The 22,065-nt window shown below is 40.1% G+C and overlaps 1 pseudogene; it reads left to right on the top strand.

Moving 5' to 3' along the window:
- The first annotated feature begins 7,786 nt into the window (after positions 1-7,786).
- LOC133753404 (histone H2A.V-like) lies at positions 7,787-8,169 on the top strand (annotated as a pseudogene).
- Positions 8,170-22,065: the final 13,896 nt, after the last annotated feature.

The following is a 22,065-nucleotide window of genomic DNA, read 5'->3' as shown; positions in this document are numbered from 1 at the left end:
TGTAGGAGCTGTTTATATTTATAATGTATAACTATGTAGCTTTTGTCTCAGGGTACATCCTTTGTTTAAAAAATGAGGCTGAGATCCTACTTGATTTTATAACAAAATCTAAATATCATCAGAAAGACAGCCCCATCATCCCAGTTCTATCTAAAGGCACTCTCAAAGCCACTCCTCCTAATGCATATGCACAGATTAAAATCTATGCTAGGGCTGATACTGTGGTGCAGTAGGTTAATCCTCTGTCTATAGCATCCCATATGGGCACTGGTTCTAGTTCTGGCTGCTTCTCTTCAGATCCAGCTCTCTGCTATGGCCAAAGACCTTGGGCTACTGCACTCTTGTAGGAGACCTGGAAGAAGCTCCTGGCCCCTGGTTCAGATCTGCCCAGCTCTGGCTGTTGCAGCTATTTGCAGAGTGCCCCAGCAGATGGAAGACCTTTCTCTCTGCCTCTCCCTCTCTCTGTCTGTAACTCTACCTCTCAAATAAATAATAAATAAAATCTTTAAAAAATCTATCCTAACACCTCTAAAGAAAAGAACTTGGGTGAGCTTTGTGGTACAGAAGTTAGGCTGCCTCTTGGGATGCTCTTATCCTATAATGGAGTGCCTGGATTCAGGTCTCAGTTCCACTTTCACTTCCAGCTTCCCGCTAGTGTACACCCTGGGAGGCAGCAGATGACAGTTCAAGTAATAGGAGATACAGATTGGGTTCTGGGCTCCTGGCTTTGGGTAGTTACCAGTGGATGTAAGACCTCTACTTCTCTCTGTATGTCTGTCTGTCTGTCTGTCTCTCTCTCTCTCTCTCTCTCTCAGTACCACAGCCTAGGTCAGTGTTGCTGCTTGATTTGTGGTCATCACTGTTGGTCCACTGTTCACCACTGAAATCACTATTCCCTTACCTCTCTAGGGTTCTGAAACAGTTGCCACCTTTTCCACTGACCATATTTCTTCGACCAATGATGTCTAAGAGCCTTAACACCACCACAACTGTTCTTTTTGTATTCTGATCCTTGGTATTATTGCATCAGAACTCCTCCACTTAGAATTTGGTACTATTGCATCAGAACTCCTCCACTTAGAATTTGTCTTTACCAGTTTGGCCTTGAACTGCCAGATCAGAGGCTTTTCCTCTCAAAACTGCTTTTCAATACATCAGTCTGAGGTCCTCAGTTGACACATAGTCTTCACAAAGTAGCCCTTTGAATCATACGTAGATTCAATTTTTTCTGTTGAGGCCGGCACCGTGGTTCACTAGGCTAATCCTCCGCCTGCGGCGCTGGCACCCAGGGTTCTAGTCCCGGTTGGGGCGCCGGTTCTGTCTTGGTTGCTCCTCTTCCAGTCCAGCTCTCTGCTGTGGCCCGGGAAGGCAATGGAGGATGGCCCAAGTGCTTGGGCCCTGCACCTGCATGGAAGACCAGGAGGAAGCACCTGGCTCCTGGCTTCGGATCGGCACAGTGCACCGGCAGTAGCAGCCATTTGGGGAGTGAACCAATGGAAGGAAGACCTTTCTCTCTGTCTCTCTCTCTCTCTCACTGTCTAACTCTGCCTTTCAAAAAAAATTTTCTTCTGTTGAGAGTATAGACCCAAGAGCTTCCCGTAAGTTGTGGGAGAGATTTCTGTAAAGGAGTACCATGGTAAGTATTTGCTTAAATGTTCTCCTTTTCACAATGTCCCTAGATTGGTACCCATAACTACTAACTCTGGTTAGGTCTAGGTTTGCCATTTGATCTTGTACTGAATTTGCACTCTCCTAATAAATGTCTTCTATGATAGAGGTGTCTAATATGGTTACATATCAGAAACTCCCAGGAAATTATGAAAATGCATATTTCCAGGTCCTGATTCAGTCCTACTGATCAGAATATAGTTTTTTTAAATGTAAGTTTTGTGTTATATCAGTGAAATTCACATTTTTGAGATTTGATGATGATTTATAGCCCTTGTCTGTACTGATGAGGAACAGTGTTTTTTGTGTTTTTGTTTTTTTTCTTCTTACTATGTGTTGATCTATTTACTTAGTATAGGGTTCATCTTATGGGTATAAAGTAAACTGAAAATAGATCTTTGTAAAAATTAAGAGTGGGAATAGAAGGAGAAGGAAGAATGGTTGGGGAATGGGTGGGAGGGAGGGCAGGGTGGGAAATATCACTATGTTTTTTTTTTCTTGACAGACAGAGTTAGACAGTGAGAGAGAAAGAGAGAGACAGAGAGAAAGGTCTTCCTTCCATTAGTTCACCCCCCAAATGGCCGCTACGGCCAGAGCTACACCAATCCGAAGCCAGGAGCCAGGTGCTTTTTCCTGGTCTCCCATGTGGGTCAGGGACCCAAGCACTTGGGCCATCCTCCACTGCCCTCCTGGGCCACAGCAGAGAGCTGGACTGGAAGAGGAGCAACCATGACTAGAACCCGGCATGCTGGCACCACAGGCAGAGGATTAACCAAGTGAGCCACGGCACGGCCCCACTATGTTCTTAAATCTTTATATATAAATTACAAAAAAATCTGTTTACTTTAAATAAAATGTTAAAAAATTAATAAATAAAATGGCTGAAGGAAGTTTCAGTTGCAGTTGTCTTTAGACTCTATGGGGCTTTGGTTCAGGCCATCCCTCCATATGAAGATATCAAAATCTGTAAATGTAAATGATTAAGTGTCTTACATAAAATCATGTACACCCTCCTGTATATTTTAAATTGTTCCTAGATTACTATAACACCTAATAAAATATAAAATGCTATGTAAACAGTCACAATACTGTATTGTTTATAGAATAATGACAAGAAAAATATGCATGTTTAGCACAAATATATTTTTTCTAATAGTTTTCAGCCACAGTTGGTTGAATTCATGATAGAGAACTCATGGATATCAAGGAATATATTTTAAAAATTAGATAATTACTAAAATAACTTCATAAAACTTTTTAAAACCAAAGATCTATAGTAGCCAAAACAAACAACAAATTGAAAAAAATCCACACCCAAATTATAAAGATATAGTATGGTATTTTTACTTTTCCTTGCCCTATCTTCTCCCTGTCATGGCCTGGTTTGGGGTAAGCAGTGACTTGATTTCCAGTATCCTTCCAAAAACTGGAGAGTGCAGAGCAGATCAAATTTACAACTTTCTTACTTGTCTGTAGGCTTCCTGAGAAGTTGGTCTTCATGTCACCTAACACGAATCTCAGCTAAAACCACAAGGAACTGCAGAACTGTATAAGTCCTAAGGCAAGAGATTATGGAAAGAGGAATATAATAGAACCATTAAAGCCCAAGAAGAAGTAGGGGTGAGACCCTCAGGGAAATGAAAACATTAAAAAGTAGTCATATATACCAGAAGTTGGTACAGAAAACACACACACACACACACAGGCAAGATGCATGTCCAGAAAGGAAAGCAAAGATCCTAAGGCTTCACAATCTACAAAGATTTGGAGAGGTGATTCTACTTTCAAAATCACATTGCTTAGCAGATCACAAGGCATACAAAGAGATAAGAGAACAAGACCACTGAGAGAAAGAAAATAACACTGCAACAACTATCCCTGAAGAAACACAGGCTTTGGACTTAGCAAATCAATACAATATAATAGCGATCTTAAGCACACTAACATAGCTAAAGGAAAACATGTGAAAAGCACTAAAGAAAATCAAGAATAGAATATATGCAAAAAATGAGAGTGTTGTAGCTTACACGCTGTGGAGTAGAGGGTAAAGCCACTGCCTGAGGTGCAGGCATCCCATATAGGTACCAGTTCCAGCCCTGGCTGCTCCACTTTGGATCCAGCTCCCTGCTGATGTGCCTAGGAAAGCAGCAGAAGATGACCCAAGTTCTTGAGATCTGCACCCATGTGAGGGATCCAGAAGAAGCTTCCGGCTCCTGGCTCAGGCTTGGCTCAGTCCTGGCAGTTGCAGCCATTTGGAGAGTGAAACAGCAGATGAAAGATTCTCTGTAATTCTTTTACATAAATAAATAAACAAAAAATCTTTAATTAAAAAAATCTGGGAGTATCAACAAAGTAACAGATACTATTTTTTTAAAGAATCAAAGATTCTAGAAGCTGAAAAGTATAGAATCACAAAATTGCTAACAACTAAAGGTGTTCAACAAAGGACTTTAACAGACAGTAGATATAATGAATGAACATAAAGACAGAAAACTGAACATTACGAATCTGAGGAGTGACAAGTAAAATGAATGATGAAAAGTAAGCAGAGTCAAAGGGACATCATCAAGTAAACCAAAATACATTATATGAATCCCATAATTAGAACAGAGAGACATAGAGCTTACCTGAAGACATAGTAGCAAATCCTCCTAAATTAAAAAGAAAAACATGTATGTCTAAATGCAAGAAGGTCAGCAAACTCTAGGTAGGATAAAACTAGAGACCTAAACTGATACACACCATCACCTGTCTGAAGTTTAGGACAAAGAATTTGATAGCTGCAAGAGAAAAGTGACAACTCATGTACAGCATATCCTTTATAAAATTAGCAGTGGATTTATCAACAGCAACCTTTCAGGAGAGAACACAATAGAATGAAATTTTTAAAATGTGGAAAGAAAAATAACTTTATTTTTTAAAAAAAGATTTTATGTATTCATTTGTGAGGTAGAGCTATAGACAGTGAGAGGGAGAGACAGAGAGAAAGGTCTTCCTTCCATTGGCTCGCTCCCCAAATGGCCGCAATGGTTGGAGCTGCGCTGATCCGAAGCCAGGAGCCAGGAGCCTCCTCCCGGTCTCCCATGCAGGTGCAGGGGCCCAAGCGCCTGGGCCAATTTTCACTGCCATCCGAGGCCATAGCAGAGAGCTGAACTGGAAGAGGAGCAGCCAGGACCAGAACCAGTGCCCATATGGGATGCTTGCACTGCGGGAGCAGGATTAACCTACTGCACCATGGCGCTGACCCTAGGAAAAATAACTTTCAGGCCAGCACCGTGGCTCAACAGGCTAATCCTCCGCCTAGCGGTGCCGGCACACCGGGTTCTAGTCCCAGTTGCCCCTCTTCCAGGCCAGCTCTCTGCTGTGGCCCGGGAGTGCAGTGGAGGATGGCCCAAGCACCCCCATGGGAGACCAGGATAAACACCTAGCTCCTGCCTTTGGATCAGCGCAGTGCGCCGGCCGCGGCGGCCATTGGAAGGTGAACCAATGGCAAAGGAAGACCTTTCTCTCTGACTCTCTCTCTATCACTGTCCACTCTGGAAATTTATATTCATTAAATAAAAGTTAAAAAATAAAAAAAAGAAAGAAAGAAAAATAACTTTCAAATGAGAACTCTGTATCTGGAAACTCTGTCCTTAAAATGAAGACAAAATTAAAACATACTCAGATAAGCAAAAGCTGAGAGACTTCTTTATCACTATATCTTCCCTACAAAATGCTAATTTTGTTCCTCTACACTGAAATGAAATGATCCATAACTAAGTGGAGGTGACAGAGCTGTAAAAGTGTGTTTTGTATGTGCTTGAAATTAAGTTGGGTTTGCATTAGACTATTACACTGTTTGTTGTTATAAGTAATCCTCATGGTAACTACAAAGAACATATGTATAGAAAACGCAAAAAGGGTATGTTACTACAAAACATAAGCTAAACATAAAAGATGAGAAAAAGGGAGGAAATGAAGGCCTGAGTGTTATTATATATATTAAAAAATAACACAATGTCAATATTAAGTATTTCCCTATAAGCATTAAAAAGGAATAGACCGGGGTAGGCATTGTGGCTCAGCAGGTTAAGCTGATGTGGGTTAAGCTGCCACCTGTGACACCACCAGCCCATATTTGAGCGCTGGCAAAGAATCCTTTTAATAGGGTGTTGACTATCATTTGATAGTGCTTTGTTGAGGAGTTTTGCATCAATATTAATAAGGGAAATTGGTCTGCGGTTTCTTCACTTTTCTTTATAGTGTCTGTTGGGCTTTGTTTCAGGGTAAAGCTGGACTCAGAATGAGTCTGAAAATGATCCCTCCTCTGTATTTTTTTGGAAGTGCATGAGGAAGATGTGTGTTAATTATTCTTACAATGTTTTATACAATGTACCAGTGAAGCAAATCTGAGCCTGGGCTTTTGTTTCTTATGGCATTTTTTATTAGATTCTGTATCTCCTTACTAATACAGTATGCCATATGAGTGCTAGTTCAAGTCCTGGCTGCGCTGATTCCAATCCAGCTCCCTGCTAATGTGTCTGGGAAATCAGCAAAAAGCGGCTCAAGTCTCTGGGCCCCTGCCACTCAAGTGGGAGACTCACATGGAGTTCCCGGCTCCCAGTTTCAGCCTGTGGCCATTCGGGGAGTGAACTCTTTTTTTTTTTTAGATTTTATTTATTTATTTGAGAGATAGTTACAGACAGTGAGAGGGAGAGACAGAGAGAAAGGTCTTTGGTCCGTTGGTTCACTCCCCAGGTGGCCACAATGGCCGAAGCTGTGCCAATCTGAAGCCAGGAGCCAGGAGCTTCTTCCCAGTCTCCCATGCAGGTGCAGGGACCCAAGGACTTGGGCAATCCTTCACTGCTTTCCCAGGCCACAGCAGAGAGCTGGATTGGAAGAGGAGCAGCCAGGACTAGAACCTGGTGCCCATATGGGATGCTGGTGCTGCAGGTGGAGGATTAACCTACTGTACTATGGTGCCAGCCCCGAGGGAGTGAACTCTTAAATGGAAGATATTCTCTCTCTCGCTCTCGATCTCGCTCTCTCTCTCTCTCTCTCTCTCTTGCTCTCACTCTCATTCTCCCTCTTTGTCACTCTGCCTTTAATATAAATAAATAAATAAAAATTGGAAATAGAATACACTCTTGAAATCAAAAGATAAGGTTAACAGAATGGATGAAAAAATCAGGAGTTAACTGTATGTTGTTTATAGGAGAATCACTTTATTTTTTTTTTAAGATTTATTTATTTGAAAGACAGAGTCACAGAGAGACTTAGACACAGAGAGAGGTCTTCCATCTGCTGGTTCACTCCCCAGATGGCCACAATGGCTGGAGCTGCACTGATCCGAAGCCAGGAGCCAGGAGCTTCTTCTGGGTCTTCCATGTGGGTGCAGAGGCCCAAGGACTTGGGCGATCTTCTACTGCTATCAGAGGCCATAGCAGAGAGCTGGATTGGAAGTGGAGCAGCCAGGACTCAAACCAGTGCCCTTATGGGATGCTGGCACTTCAGGCCAGGGCTTTAACCTGCTGTGCCACAGCGCCGGCCCAAGATAATCACTTTAGATCTAAGAATACACATAAGTTAAAAGTGAAAGAAAACACTAGTCTATGAGAATATTAATCAAAAGGGAGGAGTGGCTATGCCAATAACAGATAAAAAATATTGTTAGACAAAAACTATTCCAAAAAGACAAAAAACATTATATAATCATAAATTCACCAAGAAAATATAAAAATTATAAACATATATGCAGTGAGCATCAGCATTCCTAAATATATGAGGCAAACACTAACATAACTGACATGAGAAATGGATTGATCTACAATTCTACATGGAGATTTCAATACTGCATTTTCAAAAATAGAACATGAATAAGGAAACAGAGAACTTGAACAACAGTATAAACCAATCACAGACCTAGTATAATTATACAGAACATTCCACCTATCAAGAGCAGAATACATGTTTTTCAAGTGCCAATGGAGTATTCCCTAAGATAGACCGTGTGCTAAGTGGGCACTGTCCAGCTCTGGTGGTGTTGGTGGGTGCTAGAGAGCAGTAGCAGCAGCTTGGATCCAGCAGCAACAGAGGGCATGCAACTCAATGGAAGCAGAGTGGCCAAGACCAGACCATGGCTGGAGGCAAAGCTCGGAAGGACAGTGGGAAGGCCAAGGCTAAGGTAGTGTCTCACTCAGAGAGAGCTGGGCTACAGTTTCCTGTGGGATGCATCCACAGACACTTGAAGACTCACATCAGAAACCATGGAAGGTGGATACCACTGCTGCCATGTACAGTGCTGCAATTGTGTAGCACCTCGCTGCTGAGGTCCTGGAGCTGGGAGGTAACACTCCCAAGGATCTCAAAAGAAAGTGCATCACTCCATGTCACTGTCAGTTTGCAATCTGCCGTGATGAAAAACTGTATGCTCTCATAAGGCTAGCATAGCTGGGGGTGGTGTGCTCCCTCACATCCACAGATCTGATTGGAAAGAAGGGACAGCAGAAAACTGCTTAGAGGGTTGTTTTACCCAATCCTCTTCCTGCCTGTCATGATACCGTGACTGGGACAGAAGGAATATTGCGGATATGTGGAATTTTTAAACACAAACGGAAAAGCATAGACAATTACTGTAGAAATGATAAAAGAAACATTTGTACATTCTCAGACTTGAAAGTTTGATAAAAAGTCCTTTTTTATGTGGTGACAGTTATATTGACTGGCTAAGTTTGTCCATATTTTATATAAAAATGGAACTGATAAACAATTTTATTAAAAAAGACCATATGCTAGGCCACAAAACAAGTGTTAGCAAAGTTAAAAATATTGAAATAATACAAAGCATCTTTAATGAACATAATGGAATAGAAATAGAAATCAATTGCAAAAGCAAAACTGGAAAATTTATAAATATATGTAAATTAAATAGCATTTGAATAATCAATGGGTCAAAGAAATCACAAAAGAAATTAGAGTATGCTTTAGAGGCAAATGAAAATAAAAAGAGAAGATACTAAAACTTATGATTTGTAGTGACAGCAGTGCTAAGAGGAAAATTTATAGTTATAAATTCTTTCATTAAAAAAGAAGAAAATGGTGGATATTTGGGGCAGCATTAAGATTCTGCTTAGGATGCCCACATCTAACATTAGAGTCTAGGCTTTTGAGTCAAAGGTCTGATTCAGATCTAGCTTCCTATTGATATGCATCCTGGGAGGCAGACAGATAATAGCTCAAGAACATGGGTCTCTGTGGGACACTTCAAATGAGTTCCAGGCTCCTATTTTCAAATCAGATCAGCTATGACTATTGTAATCATTTTGAGAGTGGTTGAAAGATCTCCCTCCCTCCCTCCCTCCCTCCTTCCCTCCTTCTCTCTGCCTTTTAAGTGAATAAAATAAATAAAATATATATATATATATATATATATATATATATATTTTAAAAAGAAGCAAGATCTCAAGTAACCAAGCTGACTTTCTACCTTAAGAACTCTATAAAGAAGAACAAAGTAAGTCCAAAGCCAGATGAAGAAAGGAAATAATAAAGATAAAAGTGGAGATAAATAAAACAGAGTATAGCAAAACAGTAAAGAAAATGAACAAAGACAAGAGCTGGTTCTTTGAAAACATCAATAAAATGAACAAATCTTTGGACTGACAAAGTAGAAACTGAAAAGATTTCAACAATTAAAATCAGAAATTTTAAAAAGGCAACATAATTTATTTTTATAGAAATAAATAGGATTATAAGAAAGCACTATGAACAACTGTACAGGAACAAATTGGATCATCTAAACAAAATGCAGAAATCCTTAGCAATACACAACCAATCGAGCCTGAATCATTAACAAATATAAAGTCTTAGTATAGGAGCGGCAAGATGGCGGAATAGGCAGGGAGCACACTATTATTCCAGGGGAGAGACAGTTTAATATAAGTGGAGATACTGCAGGGTCAAGGAAGAGTAGGGGATGAAACAGCAGAGGAAACTCTTCCGGAACTAGTGACTCACAGTGTACCTGCATGGAGAGCGTGGGAGCCCAAGTTCGGGACACCAGCGGCAGACTCAACACACCAGCGCTGGAACGCGAGGTGAGCCGAACCTCAATAGCCCGAGACACAAGCGGGCAAGCGGAAAGAGGAGACTAGAGGGAACGAGGCTTGAAACTCCGTGGGGAAAAATTCACCAGGCTAACTAGAAGAGAGAGAGGAAAAAAATAAAAAAAAAGTGACCGATACGGACACAAGTTTCTCTCTCACCGCTCATCACTCAAAGGCGAGCAAGACAAAGAGCAGGCGCCATTTTGGACATACGTCATAAGCAGGGCGACCTCAGGTCTGCACCAGCCCTGAGCCTAGCAGAAACACCTGACTCTGGGGGGAGGGGTGAAATAACAGGAGATTAGCATCTAACTTGGCAACCCAGTGGGAGACTGCAGGAGAATTGGAGCCCACACTAAGGGCAGCACAGATTCCCTGTGTGGTCCTTGGGAAAGAGCTTCCAACCTCTGGCTCCTGTGGGTATATCATTTGCCTGCTAACTACCTCCAATTACGTTCAGCTGTGCGGAATTACTTCCCTTTTGAATCAAAAAAAGAGAGAGAGATTTACCACACCTAACCTGGGAGTGTCATCTCTGACACACCCTCAACCCTGAGGAACCAAACACAGCTCTCAGTCCACACTCATCTCAAGCCTCTAAGGCTCCACTGAAAGCAGACAGTCCACTTAATCTAGAGCCATAGTGTAACAAGAAAAAACACCACAGTGAAGAAACCAAATATCTCCAACATGCCAAACAACAAACGCAAAAACCAAGCTAACAAGAACAAGGAAGACACTATGACGCCCCCAAAAGAAAAAGACACCCCAATTCAAGATTATGAAGATGATGAGATCGAAGAAATGCAAGAAGCAGATCAAAAAAATTGATAAGAACATTAAGAAGTTCTCAAAAACAAATTCTTGAACTACAGAAATCCTTAATGGACAAGATAGAAAATCTCTCTCATGAAAATGAAATATTAAGGAGGAATCAAAATGAAATGAAACAACTAGTGGAACAAGAAACTGTGATAGTGACGAGAAATCATAATGAAATGAAGAATTCAATAGATCAAATGACAAACACATTAGAGAGCCTTAAAAACAGAATGGGCGAAGCAGAAGAGAGAATATCAGACTTAGAAGACAGAGAACAGGAAAGGAAACAGGCAAACCAAAGAAAAGAAGAAGAAATTAGAAATCTAAAAAATATTGTCGGGAATCTACAGGATACTATTAAAAAACCCAGCATTCGGGTTCTAGGAGTTCCTGAAGGCATGGAGAGGGAGAAAGGATTAGAAGGCCTTTTCAGTGAGATACTAGCAGAAAATTCCCCAGGTTTGGAGAAGGACAGAGACATCTCAGTACAGGAAGCTTATAGAACCCCTAATAAACATGACCAAAAGAGATCCTCACCACGACATGTCGTAATCAAACCCACCACAGTGAAACATAAAGAAAAGATCCTAAAATGTGCAAGAGAGAAACGTCAGATTACTCTCAGAGGATCTCCAATTAGACTCACAGCAGACTTCTCATCAGAAACCCTACAAGCTAGAAGGGAATGGTGAGACATAGCCCAGGTACTAAGAGAGAAAAACTGCCAGCCCAGAATATTATATCCTGCAAAGCTCTCATTTGTGAATGAAGGTGAAATTAAGACTTTTCATAGCAAACAGAAACTGAAAGAATTTGTTGCCACTCATTCTGCCCTGCAAAAGATGCTTAAAGATGTGTTACACACAGAAACACAGAAACATGGTCACCAATATGAAAGAAGGTAAAGGAAGGAAACCTCACAGCAAAAGATCACAGGAAGCTCAATTTCTCTTTGACATAGAATTAAACTCTGATGCTCTGTTAAAGCAAAGTGTTAAAGTAATCTATTATGTTCTCTTGATGTCTGTTAAATTCTAATTGTTCAAAAACAGCTGAATTTTTATTAAGAGCTATGGGTTATTGAAATATGTGCTTCTTTTCAAAGATTTGAATAATCACCTTGTAACAATGATCAAATTTGGTCTATGTTATGTCATGATTTTAAGGAATCTTATTTCAACCAGATATTTTGGATTTTGAGCCTTCTTGGCATTCTTGACAGGCATTCAAAAAATCAAAGTTTCAAACAATCTGGTCTCTAAAATTTCCAGTAAATCCTGGACTTTGGTTTTTCCAGTTTGGGCCCAACTGAAAAAAATCGAAGGACCTATGTCTCTCATCTTATAGAGACACCAACTAATCAGTCTATTTGGATTATATTAGAAGTACTGTCAAGATGTGATGTGGTACGAGACTTTAAGTTTCTATAATGGAAAATGCTATTAATACAAATGTTTGAGAATTAAAAAGTCTAATGATCTTGTGTTACTAGACATGATAGTTATCTTAATGAGAAAGCCCCAGAGGCCTAAAGGGTTCAATACTTGTAAAATCCTACAGGTGCTTTCAAAAATACTGTGAAGTAAGCAAGTGCCTCTTGTTGGTTGATGAGTTTCTAATTTTAAACATGGCGACTTAAAGTCTTTTGTCATCCATAGTTATATATGATGTGCTGCTCATAAAACTAAAGCGTTGTTGGTTCTGTGTTTAGCTGTCCTCCTATAGGAGGCTTCCATAGCCTTGGCAACTCATGACTACAGCCTAGGATGGTTACTGGCGCCATAAACTAGTGTCAACTTGTTGGGTCAACAACAGGAGCCACTGTGCACTTGCTCCTCATGTGGGATCTTTGTCCTTAATGTGCTGTACATTGTGATTTAATGCTATAACTAGTACTCAAACAGTATGTTTCACTTTGTGTTTCTATGTGGGTGCAAACTGTTGAAATCTTTATACTAAATTGATCTTCTGTATATAAAGAGAATTGAAAATGAATCTTGATGCAAATGGAAGAGGAGAGGGAGCAGGAGAGGGGAGGGTTGCAGGTGGGAGGGAAGTTATGGGAGGGGGAAGCCATTGTAATCCATAAGCTGTACACTGGAAATTTATATTCATTAAATAAAAGTTAAAAAAAAATAAAAAAAATTTTAAAAAAATAAAGTCTTAGTATAGCTGTAATTAGTAAGGAGTTAGAGAATCTAATCAAAAACCTCACAAGAAACAAAAGCCCAGGCTCAGATTTGCTTCACTGGTACAGTATATAAAAGATTATAAGAATAATTAACACACATCTTCCTCATGCACTTCCAAAAAAATACAGAGGAGGGATCATTTTCAGACACATTCTGAGTCCAGCTTTACCCTGAAACAAAGCCCAACAGACACTATAAAGAAAAGTGAAGAAACCACAGACCAATTTCCCTTATTAATATTGATGCAAAACTCCTCAACAAAGCACTATCAAATGATAGTCAACACCCTATTAAAAGGATTCTATGCCAAGATCAACTAGGATTTACTCCTGGAATGCAAGGATGTTTCAAAATACAAAAATCCATCAATGTAATTTAACAAATGAGCAGAATACATATTTTATAAAATACACATAACCATCTCAGTTGATTCAGAGAGAGCATCTGACAGAATCTAATATGTTTTCATGATAGAAAAAAAAAACCTCAACAACCTGGGAATAAAAGGAAACCACTTCAACATAATAATGTCACTGCCTTACATTGTTTTCTGTTGCTACAACAAAATGCCACATTCTGGGTAATGTACAAATAAAAGAGGCTCATTTGTCTCACATTTCTTGTGACTAGAAAGTCTAAATAGCATGACATGGTGTCTGGCAATGGCCTCCCTGGCTATGTCACAACATGGTAGAGAAGCAGAAAGGGAAATGCCCATGTACAGAAGGGTACAAGCACATGAGGTGGCCTCACTTTATGACAACACAGTCTCATGAGAACTAATCCAGTCCTGTGAGAACCACTCTAACCCCTTCTGACAGTGGTGTCCTTGTGATTTAATAATCTCCCACTGGGTTCCATCACCTCAATACTATCACATTAGAGACTAAGGTTTCAGCACATGAACCTTTGGGAGACCAGCTATGTTTAAACCATAGCATTCCAAACATGACCCCCCAAAATCCTCATAGTGCAAAATGCATTCATTCCACGTCAATAGTCCCACGTGTCTTACCTCATGCCAGAACCAAAACTCTAATGTCTAAAGTCTCATCTGAAACTCCAGCCAAACTCATTCCAGCTGTGAACTTGAAAAATGGAAACAAGTTACGTATTGTAAGACTCAATGAACACACAGGTAAATGATAAACATTCTTATTCCAACGGGTAGAAATGGGCTGTGATAATGGGGCCAAGGGCCCCAGCAAGGCCAAAATCAAACAGGGATGATATTATATTCTACAGCTGAACAATAATCTCCCTTGACTCTGTGTCCAGCATTCTCAGTACATTGGATCAAGAAGTGAGCCCCTAAAACCTTGGAAAACTCCACTTTCACAGCTTTGCTAGCAGTAGCCCATGTGGCTGTTCTCATATGTTGAAGTTGGGAACCTGTGACTTTTTAAGGCTGGCATAAAATGCAGCTAGCTGTTCTACATTTCTGGAGCTCTGACTGCAGCTTCACGAACCCCATGGTTTCCCTAGGTATCACCCCAGTTGGGGTTCTTTATGGCATTTTCACGCCCATGGAAGGATTCTTCCTGGCCTTCTAGCCCTTTCTTTGGAATTTCCAATGGAAGCCACCGTGATATCGAAGCCTGCACATTCTGCATGCCTACAGAATTAGCAACAAGGCCTACTGAAAGAAATTAAGGAAGACACTGATAAATGGAAAGACACCTTCTATCTATGGATTAGGAGATTTGATTTTTTTTAACTTTTCTTTAATGAATATAAATTTCCGAAGTACAGCTTATGGATTACAATGGCTACCCCCCATAACTTCTCTCCCACCCACAAACCTCCCCTTTCCTGCTCCCTCTCCCCTTCCATTCACATCAAGATTCATTTTTCAATTCTCTTTATATACAGAAGATCAGTATAGTACATATTAAGTAAAGATTTCAACAGTTTGCACTCACATAGCAACACAAAGTGAAAAATATTGTTTGAGTACTAGTTATAGCATTAAATCACAATGTACAGCACATTAAGGACAGAGGTCCTACAAGATATGTTTTAAAAATTGATTAATTTTCTATGCAATTTCCAATTTAAAATCAAGGTTTTTTTCTTTTTTTCATTTTCAATTATCTTTATATACCGAAGAGCAATTCAGTATATACTAAGTAAAGATTTCATCAGTTTGCACCCACACAGAAACACAAAGTGTAAAAATACTCTTTCAGTACCAGTTATAGCATCACTTCACATTGGACAACACATTAAGGACAGATCACACATGAGAAGTAAGTACACAGTGACTCCTGTTGTTGACTTAACAATTTGACACTCTTGTTTATGGCGTCAGTAATCTCCCTAGGCTCTAGTCATGAGTTGCCAAGGCTATGGAAGCCTTTAGGGTTCACCGACTTCAATCTTATTCTGACAGGGTCATAGTAAAGTGGAAGTTCTCTCCTCCCTTCAGAGAAAGGTACCTCCTTTTTTGATGGCCCCGTTCTTTCCACTGGGATCTCACTCGCAGAGATCTTTCATTTAGGCCTTCTTCTTTTTTTCCAGAGTGTCTTGGCTTTCCATGCATAAAATACTCTCATGGGCTCTTCAGCCAGATCCGAATGCCTTAAGGGCTGATTCTGAGGCCAGAGTGTTGTTTAGGACGTCTGACATTCTATGAGTCTGCTGTGTATCCCACTTCCCATGCTGGATCATTCTCTCCCATTTTTTATTCTATCAGTTAGTATTAGCAGACACTAGTCTTGTTTGTGTGATCCCTTTGACTCTTAGGCCTATCTGTGTGATCAATTGTGAACTGAAGATGATCACCTGACTAGTGAGATGGAATTGGTACATGCCACCTTGATGGGATTGTATTGGAATCCCCTGGTACGTTTCTAACTCCACGATTTCGGGCAAGTCCAATTGAGCATGTCCCCAATTGTACATCTCTTCCTTCTATTATTGCCACTCTTATATTTAACAGGGATTACTTTTCAGTTAAAATTTAAACACCTAAGAATAATTGTGTGTTAATTACAGAGTTCAACCAATAGTACTAGAACAAAAAAATACTAAAATGGATAAAGTATTACATTGTACATCAACAGTCAGGACAAGAGCTGATCAAGTCTCTGCTTCTCATAGTGTACATTTCACTTCAACAGGTTTCCCCTTTGGTGCTCAGTTAGTTGTCGCTGATCAGGGAGAACATATGATATTTGTCCCTTTGGGACTGGCTTAATTCACTCAGCATAATATTTTCAGATTCCTCCATCTTGTTGCAAATGACCGGATTTCATTGTTTTTGACTGCTGTATAGTATTCTATGGAGTGCATGTCCCATAATTTCTTTATCCAGTCTACTGTTGATGGGCATTTGGGTTGGTTCCAGGTCTTAGCTATTGCGAATTGAGCTGTAATAAACATTAATGTTCAGACGGCTTTTTTGTTTGCCAATTTAATTTCCTTTGGGTAAATTCCAAGGAGTGGGATGGCTGGGTTGTATGGTAGGGTTATATTCAGGTTTCTGAGGAATCTCCAGACTGACTTCCAAGTGGCTTAACCAGTTTGCATTCCCACCAACAGTGGGTTAGTATCCCTTTTTCCCCACATCCTCTCCAGCATCTATTGTTGGCAGATTTCTGAATGTGAGCCATTCTCACCGGGGTGAGAGGGAACCTCATTGTGGTTTTGATTTGCATTTCTCTGATTGCTAGTGATCTTGAACATTTTTTCATGTGTCTGTTGGCCATTTGGATTTCCTCTTTTGAAAAATATCTATTGAGGTCCTTGGCCCATCTCTTAAGTGGGTTGTTTGTTTTGACGTTGTAGAGTTTCTTGATTTCTTTGTAGATTCTGGTTATCAACCCTTTATCTGTTGCATAGCTTCCAAATATTTTTCCCATTCTGTCGGTTGCCTCTTCACTTTCCTGAATGTTCCTTTGAAGTACAGAAACTTCTCAATTTGATGCAATCCCAAATGTTAATGCCTTTGACTGCCTGTGCTTCTGGGGTATTTTCTAAGAAGTCTTTGCCAGTACCTATATCTTGAAGGGTTTCTCCAATGCTCTCTAATAATTTGATGGTGTTGTGTCGTAGATTTAAGTCTTTAATCCATGTTGAGTGAATTTTTGTGTAAGGTGAAAGGTAGGGGTCTTGCTTCAAGCTTCTGCACGTGGAAATCCAATTTTCCTAGCACCATTTATTTAATAGACTTTCCTTACTCCAGGGATTGGTTTTGGATCCTTGATCAAATATAAGTTGGCTGTAGATGTTTGGATTGATTTCTGGTGTTTCTATTCTGTTCCATTGGTCTATGCATCTGTTTCTGTACCAGTACCATGCTGTTTTGATTAAAACTGCTCTGTAGTATGTGCTGCAATCTGGTATTGTGATGCCTCTGGCTTTGTTTTTGTTGTACAAGATTGCTTTAGCTATTCGAGGTCTCCTGTGTCTCCATATGAATTTCAGCACCATTTTTTCCAGATCTGAGAAGAAGGTCTTCGGGATCTTGATGGGTATTGCATTGAATGTATAAATTGCTTTTGGGAGAATGGACATTCTGATATTATTGATTCTTCCAATCCATGAGCATGGAAGATTTTGCCATTTTTTGGTATCCTCTTCTATTTCTTTCTTTAAGGTTTTGTAATTTTCATCGTAGAAATCTTTAACATCCTGGAGCGGCAAGATGGCGGAATAGGCAGGGAGCACACTATTAGTCCGGGAGAGAGATAAGTGGAGATACTGCAGGGTCAAGGAAGGGTAGGGGATGAAACAGCATAGGAAACTCTTCCGGAACTAGTGATTCACAGTGTACCTGCGTGGAGAGCGTTGGAGCCCAAGTTCAGGACACCAGCGGCAGACTCAACGCACCAGCGCTGGAACGCGAGGTGAGCCGAACCACAATAGCCCGAGACACCAGCGGGCAAGCGGAAAGAGGAGGCTAGAGGGAACGAGGCTTGAAACTCCGTGGGGAAAAATTCACCAGGCTAACTAGAAGAGAGAGAGGAAAAAAATAAAAAAAAGTGACCAATACGGACACAAGTTTCTCTCTCTCCGCTCACCTCTCAAAGGCGAGCAAGACAAAGAGCAGGCGCCATTTTGGACATATGTCATAAGCAGGGCGACCTCAGGTCTGCACCAGCCCTGAGCCTAGCAGAAAAACCTGACTCTGGGGGGAGGGGTGAAATAACAGGAGATTAGCATCTAACTTGGCAACCCAGTGGGAGATTGCAGGAGAATTGGAGCCCACACTGAGGGCAGCACAGATTCCATGTGTGGTCCTTGGGAAAGAGCTTCCGATCTCTGGCTCCTGTGGGTATATCATTTGCCTGCTAACTACCTCCAATTACGTTCAGCTGTGCGGAATTACTTCCCTTTTGAATCAAAAAAAGAGAGAGAGATTTACCACACCTAACCTGGGAGTGTCATCTTTGACACACCCTCAGCCCTGAGGAACCAAACACAGCTCTCAATCCACACTCATCTCAAGCCTCTAAGGCTCCACTGAAAGCAGACAGTCCACTTAATATAGAGCCATAGTGTAACAAGAAAAAACACCACAGTGAAGAAACCAAATATCTCCAACATGCCAAACAACAAACGCAAAAACCGAGGTAACAAGAACAAGGAAGACACTATGACACCCCAAATGAAAAAGACACCCCAATTCAAGATTATGAAGATGAGGAGATTGAAGAAATGCAAGAAGCGGATCTCAAAAAATTGATAAGAACATTAAGAAGTTCTCAAAAACAAATTCTTGAACTACAGAAATCCTTAATGGACAAGATAGAAAATCTCTCTCGTGAAAATGAAATATTAAGGAGGAATCAAAATGAAATGAAACAACTAGTGGAACAAGAAACTGTGATAGTGACGAGAAATCATAATGAAATGAAGAATTCAATAGATCAAATGACAAACACATTAGAGAGTCTTAAAAACAGAATGGGCGAAGCAGAAGAGAGAATATCAGACTTAGAAGACAGAGCACAGGAAAGGAAACAGGCAAACCAAAGAAAAGAAGAAGAAATCAGAAATCTAAAAAATACTGTCAGGAATCTACAGGATACTCTTAAAAAACCCAACATTCGGGTTCTAGGAATACCTGAAGGCATGGAGAGAGAGAAAGGATTAGAAGGCCTTTTCAGTGAGATACTAGCAGAAAATTTCCCAGGTTTGGAGAAAGACAGAGACATACTAATACAGGAAGCTCATAGAACCCCTAATAAACATGACCAAAAGAGATCCTCACCACGACATGTCGTAATCAAACTCACCACAGTGAAACACAAAGAAAAGATCCTAAAATGTGCAAGAGAGAAACGCCAGATTACTCTCAGAGGATCTCCAATTAGACTCACAGCTGACTTCTCATCAGAAACCCTACAAGCTAGGAGAGAATAGCGAGATATAGCCCAGGTGCTAAGAGAGAAAAACTGCCAGCCCAGAATATTATATCCTGCAAAGCTCTCATTTATGAATGAAGGTGAAATAAAGACCTTTCACAGCAAACAGAAATTGAAAGAATTTGTCGCCACTCGTCCAGCCCTGCAAAAGATGCTTAAAGATGTGTTACATACAGAAACACAGAAACATGGTCACCAATATGAAAGAAGGTAAAGGTAGGAAACCTCACACCAAAAGATCACAGGAATCTCAAACCATATATTAGAAAGTATCTTTGGCTAATGGCAGGGCAAAGTTACTCCTTCTCAATAGTCACATTGAATGTTAATGGCTTGAACTGTCCAGTTAAAAGACACCAATTGGCTGATTGAGTTAAGGAACAAAACCCATCCTTTTGCTGCTTACAAGAAACCCATCTATCCAACAATGATCCATACAGGCTGAGAGTGAAAGGCTGGAAAAAGATATACCATGCCAACAGAAATGAAAAGAGAGCGGGCGTAGCCATCTTAATATCGGACAACATAAATTTTACCACAAAAACTGTTAGGAGAGACAAAGAGGGGCACTATATAATGATTAAGGGATCCATTCAACAGGAAGATATAACGATTATCAATGTATATGCACCTAATTACAGGGCACCAGCTTATTTAAAAGACTTGTTAAGGGACTTAAAGGGAGACTTAGACCCCAACACAATAGTACTGGGGGACTTCAATACTCCACTCTCAGAGATAGACAGATCAACAGAACAGAAGATCAACAAGGAGACAGTATATTTAAATGACATTATAGCCCTAATGGATCTAACAGATATCTACAGAACATTTCATCCTACATCTAAGGACTTTACATTCTTCTCAGCAGTACATGGAACCCTCTCTAGGATTGACCACATACTAGGCCATAAAGCAAGTCTCAGCAAATTCAAAAGAATTAGAATCATACCATGCAGCTTCTCAGACCACAAAGGAATGAAATTGGAAATTGGCAACTCAGGAATCCCTAGAGCACGTGCAAACACATGGAGATTGAACAAAATGCTCCTGAATGAACAATGGGTCATAGAAGAAATTAAAAGAGAAATCAAAAATTTTCTGGAAGTAAATGAGGATAACAGCACAACATACCAAAACCTATGGGATACAACAAAAGCAGTGTTAAGAGGAAAGTTTATATCAATAGGTGCCTACATCAAGAAATTGGAAAGGCACCAAATAGATGAGCTTTCAAGTCATCTCAAGGATCTAGAAAATCTGCAGCAAACCAAACCCAAACAAAGTAGGAGAAGAGAAATAATTAAAATCAGAGAAGAAATCAACAGGATTGAATCCAAAAACATTACAAAAAATCAGCCAAACGAGGAGCTGGTTTTTTGAAAAAATAAACAAAATTGACACCCCATTGGCCCAACTAACTAAAAAAAGAAGAGAAAAGACCCAAATCAATAGGATCAGAGATGAAATGGGAAACGTAAAAACAGACGCCGCAGAAATAAAAAGAATCATCAGAAATTACTACAAGGACTTGTATGCCAGCAAACAGGGAAATCTATCAGAAATGGACAGATTCTTGGACACATACAACCTCTCAAAATTGAGCCAGGAAGACATAGAAAACCTAAACAGACCCATAACTGACACAGAAATTGAAACAGTAATAAAGGCCCTCCCAACAAAGAAAAGCCCAGGGCCAGATGGATTCACTGCTGAGTTCTACCAGACATTTAGAGAAGAACTAACTCCAATTCTTCTCAAACTATTCAGAGCAATCGAAAAAGAGGGAATCCTCCCAAATTCTTTCTATGAAGCCACCATCACCGTAATTCCTAAGCCAGAAAGAGACGCAACATTGAAAGAGAATTACAGACCAATATCCCTGATGAACATAGATGCAAAAATACTCAATAAAATTCTGGCCAATAGAATGCAACAACACATCAGAAAGATCATCCACCCAGACCAAGTGGGATTTATCCCTGGTATGCAGGGATGGTTCAACATTCGCAAAACAATCAACGTAATTCACTACATTAAGAGACTGCAGAAGAAAAACCATATGATTCTCTCAATAGACGCAGAGAAAGCATTTGATAAAATACAACACCCTTTCATGATGAAAACTCTAAGCAAACTGGGTATGGAAGGAACATTCCTCAATACAATCAAAGCAATATATGAAAAACCCACGGCCAACATCCTATTGAATGGGGAAAAGTTGGAAGCATTTCCACTGAAATCTGGTACCAGACAGGGATGCCCTCTCTCACCACTGCTATTCAATATAGTTCTGGAAGTTTTGGCCAGAGCTATTAGGCAAGACAAAGAAATTAAAGGGATACAAATCGGGAAGGACGAACTCAAACTGTCCCGCTTTGCAAATGATATGATTCTTTATTTAGGGGACCCAAAGAACTCTACTAAGAGACTGCTGGAACTCATCGAAGAGTTTGGCAATGTAGCAGGATATAAAATCAATGCACAAAAATCAACAGCCTTTGTATACACAGGCAATGCCACGGCTGAGGAAGAACTTCTAAAATCAATCCCATTCACAATAGCTACAAAAACAATCAAATACCTTGGAATAAACTTAACCAAAGACGTTAAAGATCTCTACGATGAAAACTACAAAACCTTACAGAAAGAAATAGAAGAGGATACCAAAAAATGGAGAAATCTTCCATGCTCATGGATTGGAAGAATCAATAATATCAGAATGTCCATTCTCCCAAAAGCAGTTTATACATTCAATGCAATACCCATCAAGATCCCGAAGACCTTCTTCTCAGATCTGGAAAAAATGATGCTGAAATTCATATGGAGACACAGAAGACCTCGAATAGCTAAAGCAATCCTGTACAACAAAAACAAAGCCGGAGGCATCACAATACCTGATTTCAGGACATACTACAGGGCAGT

Source organism: Lepus europaeus, chromosome X (assembly GCF_033115175.1).
Source record: "Lepus europaeus isolate LE1 chromosome X, mLepTim1.pri, whole genome shotgun sequence".
Lineage (NCBI taxonomy): Eukaryota > Metazoa > Chordata > Mammalia > Lagomorpha > Leporidae > Lepus > Lepus europaeus.
The sequence above is the reverse complement of the archived record's forward strand: the minus strand, read 5'-3'. Positions and strand labels throughout refer to the sequence as shown.